The sequence below is a fragment of the Cebus imitator genome, unplaced genomic scaffold (genome assembly GCF_001604975.1).
Source record: "Cebus imitator isolate Cc_AM_T3 unplaced genomic scaffold, Cebus_imitator-1.0 Scaffold21, whole genome shotgun sequence".
Classification (NCBI taxonomy): Eukaryota; Metazoa; Chordata; class Mammalia; order Primates; family Cebidae; genus Cebus; species Cebus imitator.
Window position 1 is genome coordinate 4102726 of NW_016107336.1, and position 12934 is coordinate 4115659.

The following is a 12934-nucleotide window of genomic DNA, read 5'->3' on the forward strand; positions in this document are numbered from 1 at the left end:
AAAACCAAATACCACATGTTCTCACTCATAAGTGGAAATAAAACAGTGAGAACACATAGACACAGGGAAGGGAACGTCATACACTGGGGCCTGTCAAGGGGTGGGGAGCAAGGGGGGGATAGCATTAGGAGAAATATCTAATGTAGATGACTGGTTGATGGATGCAACAAACTCCTGTTGCACATGTATACCTATTAACAAACCTGCACGTTCTGCACATGTATCCCAGAATTTAAAGTATAATTTTAAAAAAAGAGAGAGACAAAAGACAGTTGATCTCTCTCTGCCATGTGAGGATACATTGACAGGACAGCTGTCCACAGCCAGAAAGAGGTCTCTCACCAGGAACTAAATCAACTGGCACCTTGATATTGAACTTCCAGACTCCAGAACTTTGGTAAATAAATACCTGCTGTTTAAGCCACCCAGTCTATGATGTTCTGTTATAGCAGTGTAATCTAAGGCAATTAGCTTACCCAAGGTATCACAACTAGTGAATGGAAGTAGTAGATTTAAATAAAGACAGTCTAACTGGAGACCTTACACTTAACCTCCAAGCTATAACGCAATCTCCCGGTACACCACCGGGATACTTTGCAACTGCTTGGCATTGCCAAGCAAAGGAAGAGCCAGCAAAAGTCTCTCCCAGATAGAATTGTTACAAAAGGTACTGTGCAGGAGGTGTCCACAGACGACAATTTCACCGGAGTACCAGCGAGGGTAAGGAAGCCACCCTGACTGTCTAGAGACCAACAGTGATTCCAGAGCCTACTGTGGAGGCCGTGGCTGGAGAGAGTTGGGCAACAGGAGAAGGGATAATGGTAGTGTGAGGAGAGAGAAGGAAGTGGAGCAGCAAGAATGGATGCAAAGTGGGGCCACAGTCTAGGAAGGGTTGTAATGCAGGGCAGTACCTTAGAGATTCTAGACTCATTCTGTTTCATCAAAATAAAATTTTCTGGCCACAAATTACCCCAGTATCTAAGGCCTTTTTTCTATGCTGAAATGCAATGAATCACAATGACGGTGTTTTCAAAATTGGTCAGGTACCAGCACAAACTGGGAAATATTTTGCTTACTTAAATTTACATGATGAGGTTGACCAGGGGGTGTTTGTAAATCCTTGGCACATTCACGGAGGCGTGGCCTGAGTCTTCCTCTTCCAGACACTGTTTACTCCACTGGCAGATATGAATATTGAAACGTTTTGGTGGAGGCTCTAGGATAATAGATAAAGAAGAATAGCCCCTGCCCTCAAGGGGCTCACAACCTAGGGAACATTATATGATCAATGGCAATACAGTGACCCTCACAATATGACAAAAGGTGTCAAAAGAAAAAAAAAGAAGCACTGACAGGAAAACCTGACTATTCAAGAAAGTTCAGGGAGAAAGTGTCACGGCTGACTTTTGCAAGAATAGGAGTCTGCCAGGTGGAGAAGGATAAAAGATGGAGGTTCTCGGCAGAAGAGATGGCTGAACAAAGATATGGATGCGTGAGAGAGCACGCTGAATTCATGAGCTTATAAAGTGAAGATCCTTTTGTAAAGATCCTGTTTATTGCTATCATTTTCTTTTATTCGCACTTAGGGATGGATAGTAACAGATCAGTGGTAGGTGGTGGGGAGAAAAGCAAGTTGGTAACATTCTATGCATATTCCCTGCATTACAAAATACTCCCCTTCAGTTGAAAAACACAATGTAAAACTCTGGATCTATCTATAACTGTCTCCCAAATTGCCTTTTTTTTTTTTTTTTTTTTTTTTTTTTTTGTCTTCTGACTCACTGCAGGGGTTTCACGCACCTTCTTTGTACCCGTGAAACCCAATCCCTTCCTAGGATGGCAATAGCGCCAGCTCCTAGTCTCTTATTTTCTGTCATTGGCAAATTTCTCCCTCATCTGATTATTACTATATTATTAGATTCTATTTTCATATTACCCTCTTTAGCATATAGATGGAATTTTTGTTTTTTTTCTAAATGCTTCAGATAATCTTTATCCCTTTAAATATCCTTTAAATGCTTTTTCAATGAATGTTACTCATTACTGTGAGATTCGTTCCCCTCTGGTTCCTTTCAAAGGGCAGAGCATTGAGGAGATAACAGATTTTGACAAGTTACTAAAGAAGGGTTAAGTCCACAGATTTTGTTGTATTTTCTTGCATGGAGTCTGGAGTAATATTTTATATTTATTTTGTCACATGGGGCCTTATCATATAATCCCCCCACCTGCCGCCACCACCAAAGGAGCCTACTATGTGGGAGTTCCTGTGACAATATGTGGCTTGCAAGTTGCCTGAAAGAGATCAGAGAGTATCTTAGAAACAAAGTAGAATTTGTCTCTCTCTGATCACGATAACCAGAAATGGAAAAGAACACTGAACCAAAAATAGTAGCACCATTTACTCTGACAGAATAGGAAACTAGCAGCTTCTGCTTTGTGAGTTTTAGGATCTCGAGCAAGCAACACCTCTGTGACTTCTTTTACTCATCTGTCAAACAGAAAGGATGATATAGATGCAAATGTATTTCCCTAAACAGAATCCAGAATTAGTACAATTTTCAGTCCAATTTGTACAGCTCCGCATTTTACCAAAAGAAAGGACTAAAATAGTGGAGTCGTCCACCAGCCAAATGGCAAGCAGAGATTGCCAAGGGCTTTAATAAAATGCTATTTATAGTCAGAATTCCGGAGCCATATTCACCATTATCTGTTAGATAAAATAAATACCTGATGATTGTATATATCATTTACAGTGCAGTTTTAATAGAACCTTCTAACACAGAAATGAGCAATCTTTAAGAGTTAGATGTTATGTGGGAAGGTAGAAAAATCACATGCTTTGGAGTCCAAAAATGTAGTTCCTATTCTCTGCTTGGCTTCTTTGTGAGTCTCACACCCACCATAGCCTAAGTCATTGGTTCCTAAACTTTGTCACATGGGTATCCCTCTCTGCAAAAAGGAGCAAATGAGTCACTTGCCCAGGAATTTGGGGGGGGGATCCTGGAACCACCTCTTGCCATCAGAACATCCCCCATTTAAAATGTTCTAATTTTATGTAAAAATATATTTGAACTTTGTGGTCGAATCCCTTTTACATTTTTGGTTTATAAATAAAAATGTTTAAACTTCATTATTGTCATCTAAAATTTTTAAAAGTTGTTCAGAGCTATCCCTCATGTAGCCTCCATTTCCTCACCTCCCCTCACTTTTAAAATTATTTCTGGCCAACCACAGTGGCTCACACCTGTAATCCTAGCACTTTGGGAGGCTGAGGAGGAGGATCACTTGAGACCAGCCTGGACAACATAGCAAGACCCCATCCTTACAATAACATTAAAAAATTAGCTGAGTTTGGTGGTACACACCAGCAATCCCAGGTACAAGGGAGTCTGAGGCAGGACCATTTGAACCCAGGAGTTTGATTCTGCAGTGAGCTGTGATGGTACCACTGCACTCTAGTCCGAGCAACAGTGAGACCCTGTCACAAAAACATATAACATTTTAAAATCCATGTATATATTTTTTAAAATTCAAATATTACTACAAAGTATTTATTGAAAATATAGTCCCCTTCCTTGCTCTCTAAGTCCAAGTCTGCTGACCAAGGGCAAATACTTTCCATTTTTTTTAGATTTTCTTTGGATATTTATGGTCATATTTAAAAATAATGTTCTTAGACCTTATGGCACTGAACACACAACATGTAATCTGCACATTGAGTTTTTTGTTCAATGTTATCTGTATGAGAGGCAGCCATGTGGTTCATTTGCTTTAATTACATGTTGTGTTGTTTTGTAACATTTGGTTCAATAATTATACTGTAATTTACATATCATATTCTCTTGAGATTGGTCACCTGAACTCTTTCCTGGTTGTTGCTATTACAAGCAATTTACTATGAACATTCTTATACATGTCTCCCTGAAATAGAGGCAAAATTTTTCTTTGCATCCTGCGATGGGGAATAGCGGGATCACCAACATATGCATTCTCACCTTGTATGTTTCACTTTCTTTATAAAACAAATTCTTTCTTTAAAATTTTTTTTAAAAATTTTTTAATTACTATAGGTACATAATAGTTGTACGTATTTATGGGGTACATATGATGTTTTGATACAGGCTTACAACATATAAGGATCAAATCAGAGTAATTGGGTTATCTATCTTCTCAAACATTTTTCATTTCTTTGTGTTAGGAACATTCCAATTTTACCCTTTTAGTTATTGAAAAATATACAGACATTATTATTATTTTGAGACAGGGTCTCACTCTGTCACCCTCACTGGAGTACAGTGGCATGTTCTCGACTCACTGCAACCTCTGCCTCCTGGGCTAAAGTGATCCTCCTGCTTCAGCCTCCCAAGTAGCTGGAACTACAAGTACATGCCATCATGCCCAGTTAATTTTTACAGTTTTGTAGAAACAAGGTTTTCCCATGTTGGCCAGGCTGGTCTGGAACTCCTGACCTCAAGTGATCCACCCACTTCGGCCTCCCAAAGTGCTGGGATTACAGGAATGAGTCACCACACCCAGCCAAATTGTTGTTAATTAAAGTCACTCTATTGTGCTACTGAATAGAAACCAAAATTCTTAATACAAAAGTAGGCAAATTTGTCAGTCTTAGCTTTATGATTTGTCCTTTTTTGTGTATTCAGAAGTTGTTTCTTTAAAATCATGAAAATATGTTTCCATAATTTTGTAAATAAGTCCTGAATGCATCGTGATTTATTTTTGAGTACCATGTGCCCATTTCCTCTTCAAACCCTCTCATCTGGCTCCCACTTCCACCACGTAACTGAAAGTGCTCTTGGGAAGGTAACCAATGGCTTCCACGTTGCTTTATCTAATTCTCCTTTCCAGGTCTTATCTAGATAATCACTCAGCAACTTTGACACAGATGACTCCTCCTCCTTTGTGAAAGGTCTTCTGTTCTTGGCTTCTATGAAACCACATTTTCCTAGTTTTTCTTTTTCATCTCAGGCAGCTCCTTCACCTTAGCATGTCTCCATTCTCTTCATGACTTCTAAATGCTGGTGTCCTTCAGGGACCAGTTCTTGGCCCTCTCCTCTTCTCTTTCTATGCTGTTTTTCCAGGAATCTCATCTGTTCTAAGGGTTTTATGCAGATAATCCCTAACATTGAATCTCTAGCCTATACCTACCTCCTGAGCTCTAGCCTAATAACCCTTTATGGATGTCTCTTGGCATCCAAAATTATTATGCCTAAAACTGAACCTTTGATCTGCCTTTCCCAGTTCCATAAATGTCACCCATATCCACCCTGACATATGCCAACTTTCTGGTGGCGTCTTCCCTGACACCTCCCTCAACATCCAACACAATAGCGAGTCTTACTGAGTCTCACTCAAAAGGCATCTGAGGTCCGTGTGCCTCTCTCCATCCTCACTACCAAGCATTCATTATCACCCGATGACTCCTAGTAATCTCCCTGCTTAACTCTTGTTCCCTCCAATTTTTTTCCCAAATGAAAGCCAGAATGATCTCACAGAAATATAATTGGATCCATGTCAGTCCTCTCTATAAAACCCTTCAAAACTTAGTGGTGCAGTTAAGATAAAAATCCCAAATTCTTTCTGTGGCCTAGAGGATACCTTGCATTAAATGACACCAGCCTCTTTATATATAATCCAATATACCTTATGTTCAACCTAGAATACTCTTCCCCTATTTTTTGTTTGTTTCTCTCTTCCCTCAAGCTTCAGGTTAAATGTTCTCTTCTATATGATCTCATAGTAACTTGACTTTCCTTTATATCGTCTGATATGATTTGTAATTATATGTTTGTCTGATAATTATCTTATTTTCTGTATCCCCCGAGATCCTGACTTCCTGGGGGCAAGAACCATATCTGTATTATTATTGTTATTATTATTTCTTCTGTGCACCCTGGGCCTAGCACAGTGTCTATCCATATTAGGAATTCAGTAAGCCCCGTTAAACGCCAAGAGCACGTGGGGAAGACAATGCCCCTCTCCTCACTGAGAAGACTGCATAACCTCACAGAGTTCCTAGCAGCTGAGACTCAAGGTCTTGGGGCTGCATTCCTGTTTCCAGGAAGATTATGATGGGGAGCTCACTCCTCGTGGCTTCATCTTCTTCTTTTTTTTCTAGGCTGGAGCGCAGTGGTGCAATCTTGGCTCACTGCAACCTCTGCCTCCCGGGTTCAAGAGATTCTCCTGCCTCAGCCTCCTGAGTAGCTGAGATTATAGGCTCGCTCCACCACGCCCGACTAAATTTTGTATTTTTGTAAAGATGGGGTTTCACCATGTTGGCTAGGCTAGTCTTGAACTCCTGACCTCAGGTGATCCACCCACCTCGGCCTCCCAAAGTGCTGGGATTACAGGCGTGAGCCACCATCCCACAGCCTGGGCTTCATCTTCCCTATGCAAAAGCATCCCCTTTCCCTGCTCCTGTTCACATCCCCTGCCCTATAATTCCAACTACACTCCCTTTTAGGCCTAGGATTTCTTTCTAAGGGAGAAGACAACAGAGGGGCTCGAAGCCTGCCTGACTGTGCAGGCTGCATATGCCGATTATTACTGTTACTTTAAAGCAGAAATGTAATTAGTGTATTAGTACTTAATTGTATAGTAGACTATTCGTAGCATAAAATCCATTCACCTAAGATTATTCTTCTAGGTGATTTGGACACAATAAAGGCAAGCTTATTACTGTTTCAGCATCGCTGTGGTATTATTGCCCCCTGGTGGCTATGCTAATTACTTAGCCCCGACAGACGGGGAGCTGTATGTTTCCAGGGGATTGTGGTATTCACTTCTCTCCAAACAAAACTAGAGGCAAGCGTGCGCGGTGGCTCTTGCCTGTAATCCCAGCACTTTGGGAGGCCAAGGCTGGCGGATCACTTGAGGTCAGCAGTTGGAGACCAACCTGGCCAACGTGGTGAAACCCTGTCTCTACTAAAAATGCAAAAATTAGCTGGGGCGCACACCTGTGATCCTCGTTATTCGGGAGGCTGAGGCAAGAGATTCACTTGAACCCGGAAGGGAGAGGTTTCAGCGAGCTGAGATCACCCCTCTGTACTCCAACCTGGGTGACAAGAGTGAGACTCTGTTTGAGGAAGAAGAGAACAAAAACTAGAGACAAAAAGAGCATGAGAGCATTTTTTTGACGAAATTCTCTATATCAACCCCACCCACGCGTTTGTCTTTAGGGTGACCCATTCCAACCGTTTCCTCCCCTTTCCCTAGACGTTTCTGTCCCTTCTTAAGCACCATTCAGAGTCATGACATCATGTGGTCTCCAAGAATAACAGTCAGTGACCCCCATTTTAGAGAACACCTGTAGTTCAACCTGATAGGAACCAGCATTTCCATGGCCTTAGACTTTGAGGCAGCAAAACATTTTGAAATGCATAATATCATAGAAGCACTGACAGTCATCAGCCAGGTGAAGTTACCTATGACAATTACTGTGCACTCTTAGAATGTGTCACCTGTGCAGTTTGGTTTCATGTTTCTAAATGCATACCCACTCTTCAAATCAGAAACTTATCCACAAGACACAATTCAACAACTCACAATTGCTCAGCCTTGTTCTAGCCTTTAACATGAAATAAGGGAAAGGTGAATATGGGGAATTTTGTGTCTAATTGATAGAAAGTGCTTTGGCAGAATTGAAAAAAATGTATAGCCGTTTTTGTTATATGTTCTTTCCACAGAGAGAAGCATTTCCAAAAAGCCAGAGGTAGTTGCTTTTATCCTTAATGGAAGCAATTCAGTTAAATGGTTGTTCACAAAGCAGAACTGTCCGTGAAACACAGGGTTCCTTGCTGTCTGCATTCCCATGTTTTTCTCTGTAGCCCTGAATTAAGAATCAGACAGCAACTGGCTCTGATTCTTGATCCCTTTCTTTACTAGCTGTGTAAGGCACATTACTCAAGGATTTCTGAGCCTCAGGATTTTCTTTTTATATCCATAAAATGGGTATAATAATACTTACCTCATATATTTGTTGTGAAGAACTTATGCCAGGCACATATTAAGCATTCAAGAGGCTGTAACTGTCATCATTGCCATAATTATTTTTTTGTTTTTGTTTTTGTTTTGTTTTTTGTTTTTTAAAGATGGGGTTTCACCATGTTGGCCAGGCTGGTCTTGAACTCCTGACCTCAGGTGATCCACCAACCTCGGCCACCCAAAGTGCTAGGATTACAGGTGTGAGCCACCACGCCCGGATACCATAATTATTCTTATTGTTATTCAAGACCGTATGAATGATCTCAAGGAAGAAAACAATGAAAAGCCAATCAAAGCTCATTGTTTGCATTGGATAACAATATTTAGTCACTTAGAAGAGATTGTAGCAGCTGACAGATGATATCCTTCCCCTGCCCTCATTCTTTCCTGTCTCTCTGTGGCAGGCAGAATTCTCAAATGGACCTAATATTCCAGGTCCCTGGTATGCAACCCTGGATAATCCGTTTCCCTTGGATGTGGGTAGAGCCTGTGATTATGACGGGATGTCACAGTAATGAGCAGGTTACACTGTATGGCAAAGGGCAAGGCATTCTGCAGATATAATTAGGGTTCCACGTCAGTGGATTTTGAATTCATCAAAAAAGATTCTCCTGAGTGGAACTGACCAAATCAGGTGAGCTCGCTATTTATTTATTTATTTATTTATTTATTTATTTATTTATTTATTGTGAGACAGAGTTCCACTCTTTTGCTCAAGCTGGAGTGCAGTGGCACGGTCTCTGCTCACTGCAACCTCTGCCTCCAAGAGCAATTCTCATGCCTCAGCCTCCCAGGTAGCTGGGACTACAGGCACACACCACCATGCCCAGCTAATTATTTTTTATATTGTAGTAGAAACAGGGCTTCACCATGTTGCCCAAGCTGGTCTCAAACTCCTGAGATCAGGCAGTCCATCCTCCTCAGCCTCCCAAAGTGCTAAGATTACAGGCATGAGCCACCACACCTGGCCTGAGCTCTTTAAAGGTGGCTCTAGAGGGCAGAAACAGGAGAAGCAGAGGATCTCTCTTGCTGCCTTGAAAAAGCAAGTTGCTGTGAGTTCCACAGCTGCAAGGAAATAAATTCTGCCCATTATCACATAAGCTTGGAAGAGGATCTCAAGTCCCAGCCAACACCTTGATTTCAGCTCATGAGATCCTGAACAGAAGACTCAACTAAGTCATGCCTGGTCTCCTGACCATGAAACTGTGAAAAAATAAATATGCGTTGTTTTAAGCCACTGAATTTGTAGAAATCTGGTTTGCAGGTATAGAAAATGAATACACTCCAATGCCTCGAAAAATGTTAACATGGTATTCACTGGTGTTTAATTTCCCAAAAAACTAGGAAAAGAATCCAGATGTCAAGACTCTTATCCCAGCATTTGATTGCTTCTTTGACTCATGGGTTATTTAGAAGAATATTTTTAGTTTCCAAATAGTTGGGAGCTTATCCAGAGATCATGTTACTGGTTTTTTAATTATCCTTCCACTACGTTTCCATTTCTCACCTCCTGGCCTGTATGCTATGATTGTTGTCACATATTGTACATTCACATATGTCATAAACTCCACACTGTGTTGCTATTATTGTTCTTTAAAACAGTGAATTATCTTTAAAGAAATTTAAGCAGTAAGAAAAACTCATATTTACACATGTAGTGACCATTTCTGGTACTTTTCATTCCTTTGAATAAATCCATGGTTCCATTTGGTATCATTTTCCTTCCACGTGACGGACCTAGCATTTCTTATATATTGGTCTGATCGGGATGAAGTCTTTAAGCTTTCATATGCCTAAAAACATATTCTTTTAGCCTTTGTTTTTAAGAGATACTTTCACAGGGTATAAAAGTATGGGTTGCCATATTTTTCTTTCAATATTTTATGGTGCTCATTACTTTAAGGTGCCTTGGCACACCGCATATTTTCTCTGTCTGCTATTAAGATTTTTCTTTTTATCACTGGTTTGGAGAAATTTGATAAAGATGTTCCTTGACAAGTTTTTTTTAATGTTTCTTGTGCCAAGAGTTCCTTGGTATCTTGTATTTGTGTTTTATCATTTTCATCAAATTTGGAAATTGATGGCCATTATTTTTTCAAATTTTTTTTTGTTCCTACCTCCCGACCCCCCTGCCACCCAACCACCTTGTCTTCTCTCCTTTGGGGACAACAATTACATGTATATTCAGTTGTGTGAAGCTTTTCTTCAGTTCACTTACACTGTGTTCATTTCTGTTCTTAGTCTTTTTTCTCTGTATGTTTGATTTGGGATAGTTTGTATTGCTATGCCTTCAAGTTCATTAATCTTTTCTTATGCAAAGTCTAACTGATCATTAATTCTACTCAGTGTATTTATTTAAATCTCAGTTTGTATCTCCAAAAGTTCAAAGTTTTGGTCGTTTTAATATCTTTCATGCTTCTGCTTAATGTATTCATTGTTTCCTCCAACTCTTTGAACATATGGAATACAGTAATAATAAGTTTTAATGCGCTTGTCTGCTAATTTGAACATCAGTTCTGGGTCAATTTTGGTCAGTTTATTTTTCTCCTAATTGTAAGTCACACTTTCCTGCTTCTCTGCATGCCTGCTAAGTTTTCTATTAGATGTCCGACATTATCAGTTTTACCTGTGGGTGCCACATAGCCTATAAATATTCCTGAACATAGTTTTGAGAGGCAGTTCCACTAGTTCGGTCCTTGCTTTTCCAATGTGTTAGTTGAGACGATAGCAATGTTTAGGGCAGGGCTAATTATTACCCACTACCAAGGCGAAACCTGTCTGAGTACTCTAATCTATGCTCCATGAGTTTTCTGGTCTAGTTGGTGAGAATAAGCACTGTGAGAGCTCTGAGTATTATTGCCTCTAGGCCTTTCCATAGTTATTTCCTCAGCCTCAGGTGGCTTTCTCAAATGCATGTATTGATCAGTCCTCAGTGGAATACTCAAGGGGACCCTCTGCAACTCTCCAGAATTTTCCCTCTGTCTCCTTTTAGCTACTTTGCTCTGCAAACTCTAGCCACTTTTTCCTCCCTTGATTCTCAGCTCCTTCTCAATTCAAGCAGTCCACAGGGCTCTGCTGGGGTTTCCTCTCCCTGCAGTACCATCTAACAACTTTTTCAAAGTAGTTATCTGGGGTTAATCATAGAACTCTCTTAACTTGCCATCTCTCAGCAATGTCTTTCATTGTGTGACGTCCAATATCTTGACAACCATTGTTTCACATATTTAGGGTTTTTTTTTATTAATTTTATTTCCCTTGAGAGGGTAAATCTGGTGTTTGTTACTCTATCTTGACTGGAAGCAGAAATCTATCTGGACCATGTTGCATCAGAAAAAAGCGTAGAAGGTGGGAGTCATCATTCTACTGAATTTCTAGACGCTATCTAGATATATGATAATCATACAATTGAGAGAGTTTTTCTGTTTTACCGTCTGTTTCTTTTTATATAACAGACAGAGAAAAGGGGACAGGTGAAATGCCTCTATTTTTCTCTTGCAGGAATTTATAATTTTTTTAAACTTGTTTTCCTAGCAGAGTAAGAAAAGAATTCTAAAATTATTGGTGACTTTAACTCAAAGCAAGCTAAAAGTCTAAGAAGATAACAAGCTGAATTTTTCCCTCTAGAAGTTTGAAGTCATATCACATCTGCTCTGAACAATTGAAAGTACAGTCTTACTACATTATGTAGAATCCTTTGAAATTAAGGTTCTCCCTGCTAGGCAAGCATCCTTGCTAAGATCACTGCAAATATCCATCACTGTTGTCCATTCTGCATTTATCTGGTAAATATTCAGTCTAATTAACAGTCAGTTGGGATTAAGTCTAGAGGGAACAAGAATAAACTCAGCAGGAAAGTGTTAGGCCCTCCCATTATACAGAATTCTTCAATGACTCCTTTTAAGTTTTCAGAGACTGTGCTAAAAAGGACTGATGGTGCCGTTGCTGTAAAACCTGTCAGGGGAGAAGAATGTTCCCTGCTGCAGTGTTTGCTGAAGTTACATCAATGTCTGAGCAACATCCCCATCGCTAAGAACACCACCTGTTTGTAAAGTAAAATATATATTTGGGGAAAAATGACAGCATTTTGTCACACAATACGGTATCATCCTCTGCTGAGTGCCAGAGAAATTCTACAAAGGTAATAAGAATTAGCAGGATATGTGCAGGCGAGGTGGACGTAGGGGCTGCAGGAGCAACCATATCCTAGACTTGTACCCTCATACATTAACCCCTTTTGACTCTCTTACATCTCATATAATTAGCATATTAACCCGTGACCTCCTCCAGAACAAAAACTAGATGACGCTATTTAATACTTCTTCTGGGGTCCCACCCAGTCCTAACAGCAGCCCAATGCTGATATTAACTAGCTCTCTGGCCTTGTCCCTACATCTTCCAAACCCCATGCAGCCACACTGGGCTTTACACAGTCCCTTGCATGTGCCAAGTATGCCTCTACCACGGGCACTTTCATTTGCCGTTCTCTCTGCTTGGAGCATTCCACTTACATCCATAACATTCATTTCTTCTCTACCTTTCCTGGTGCTCCAGCCTAAAATCACACCACCCCTCCAGTACTTTCCATCCTTTTCCAACCTTTATTTTCTGCCTAGCACTTTTTACCACCCCACATGATATGTGTTCACTTACATGTTTATTCTGTTGCCCCAGCCAGGCACGGTGGCTCTTGCCTGTAATCCCAGCACTTTGGGAGGCCGAGGCAGGTGGATCACCTCAGGTCGGGAGTTCGAGACCAGCCTGACCAACGTGGAGAAACCCCATCTCTACTAAAAATACAAAATTAGCTGGGCATGGAGTTGCATACCTGTAATCCCAGCTACTTGGGAGGCTGAGGCAGGAGAATCGCTTGAACCCAGGAGGTGGAGGCTTGGGGGTTGCGGTGAGCCAAGATTGCACCATGGCACTCCAGCCTGGG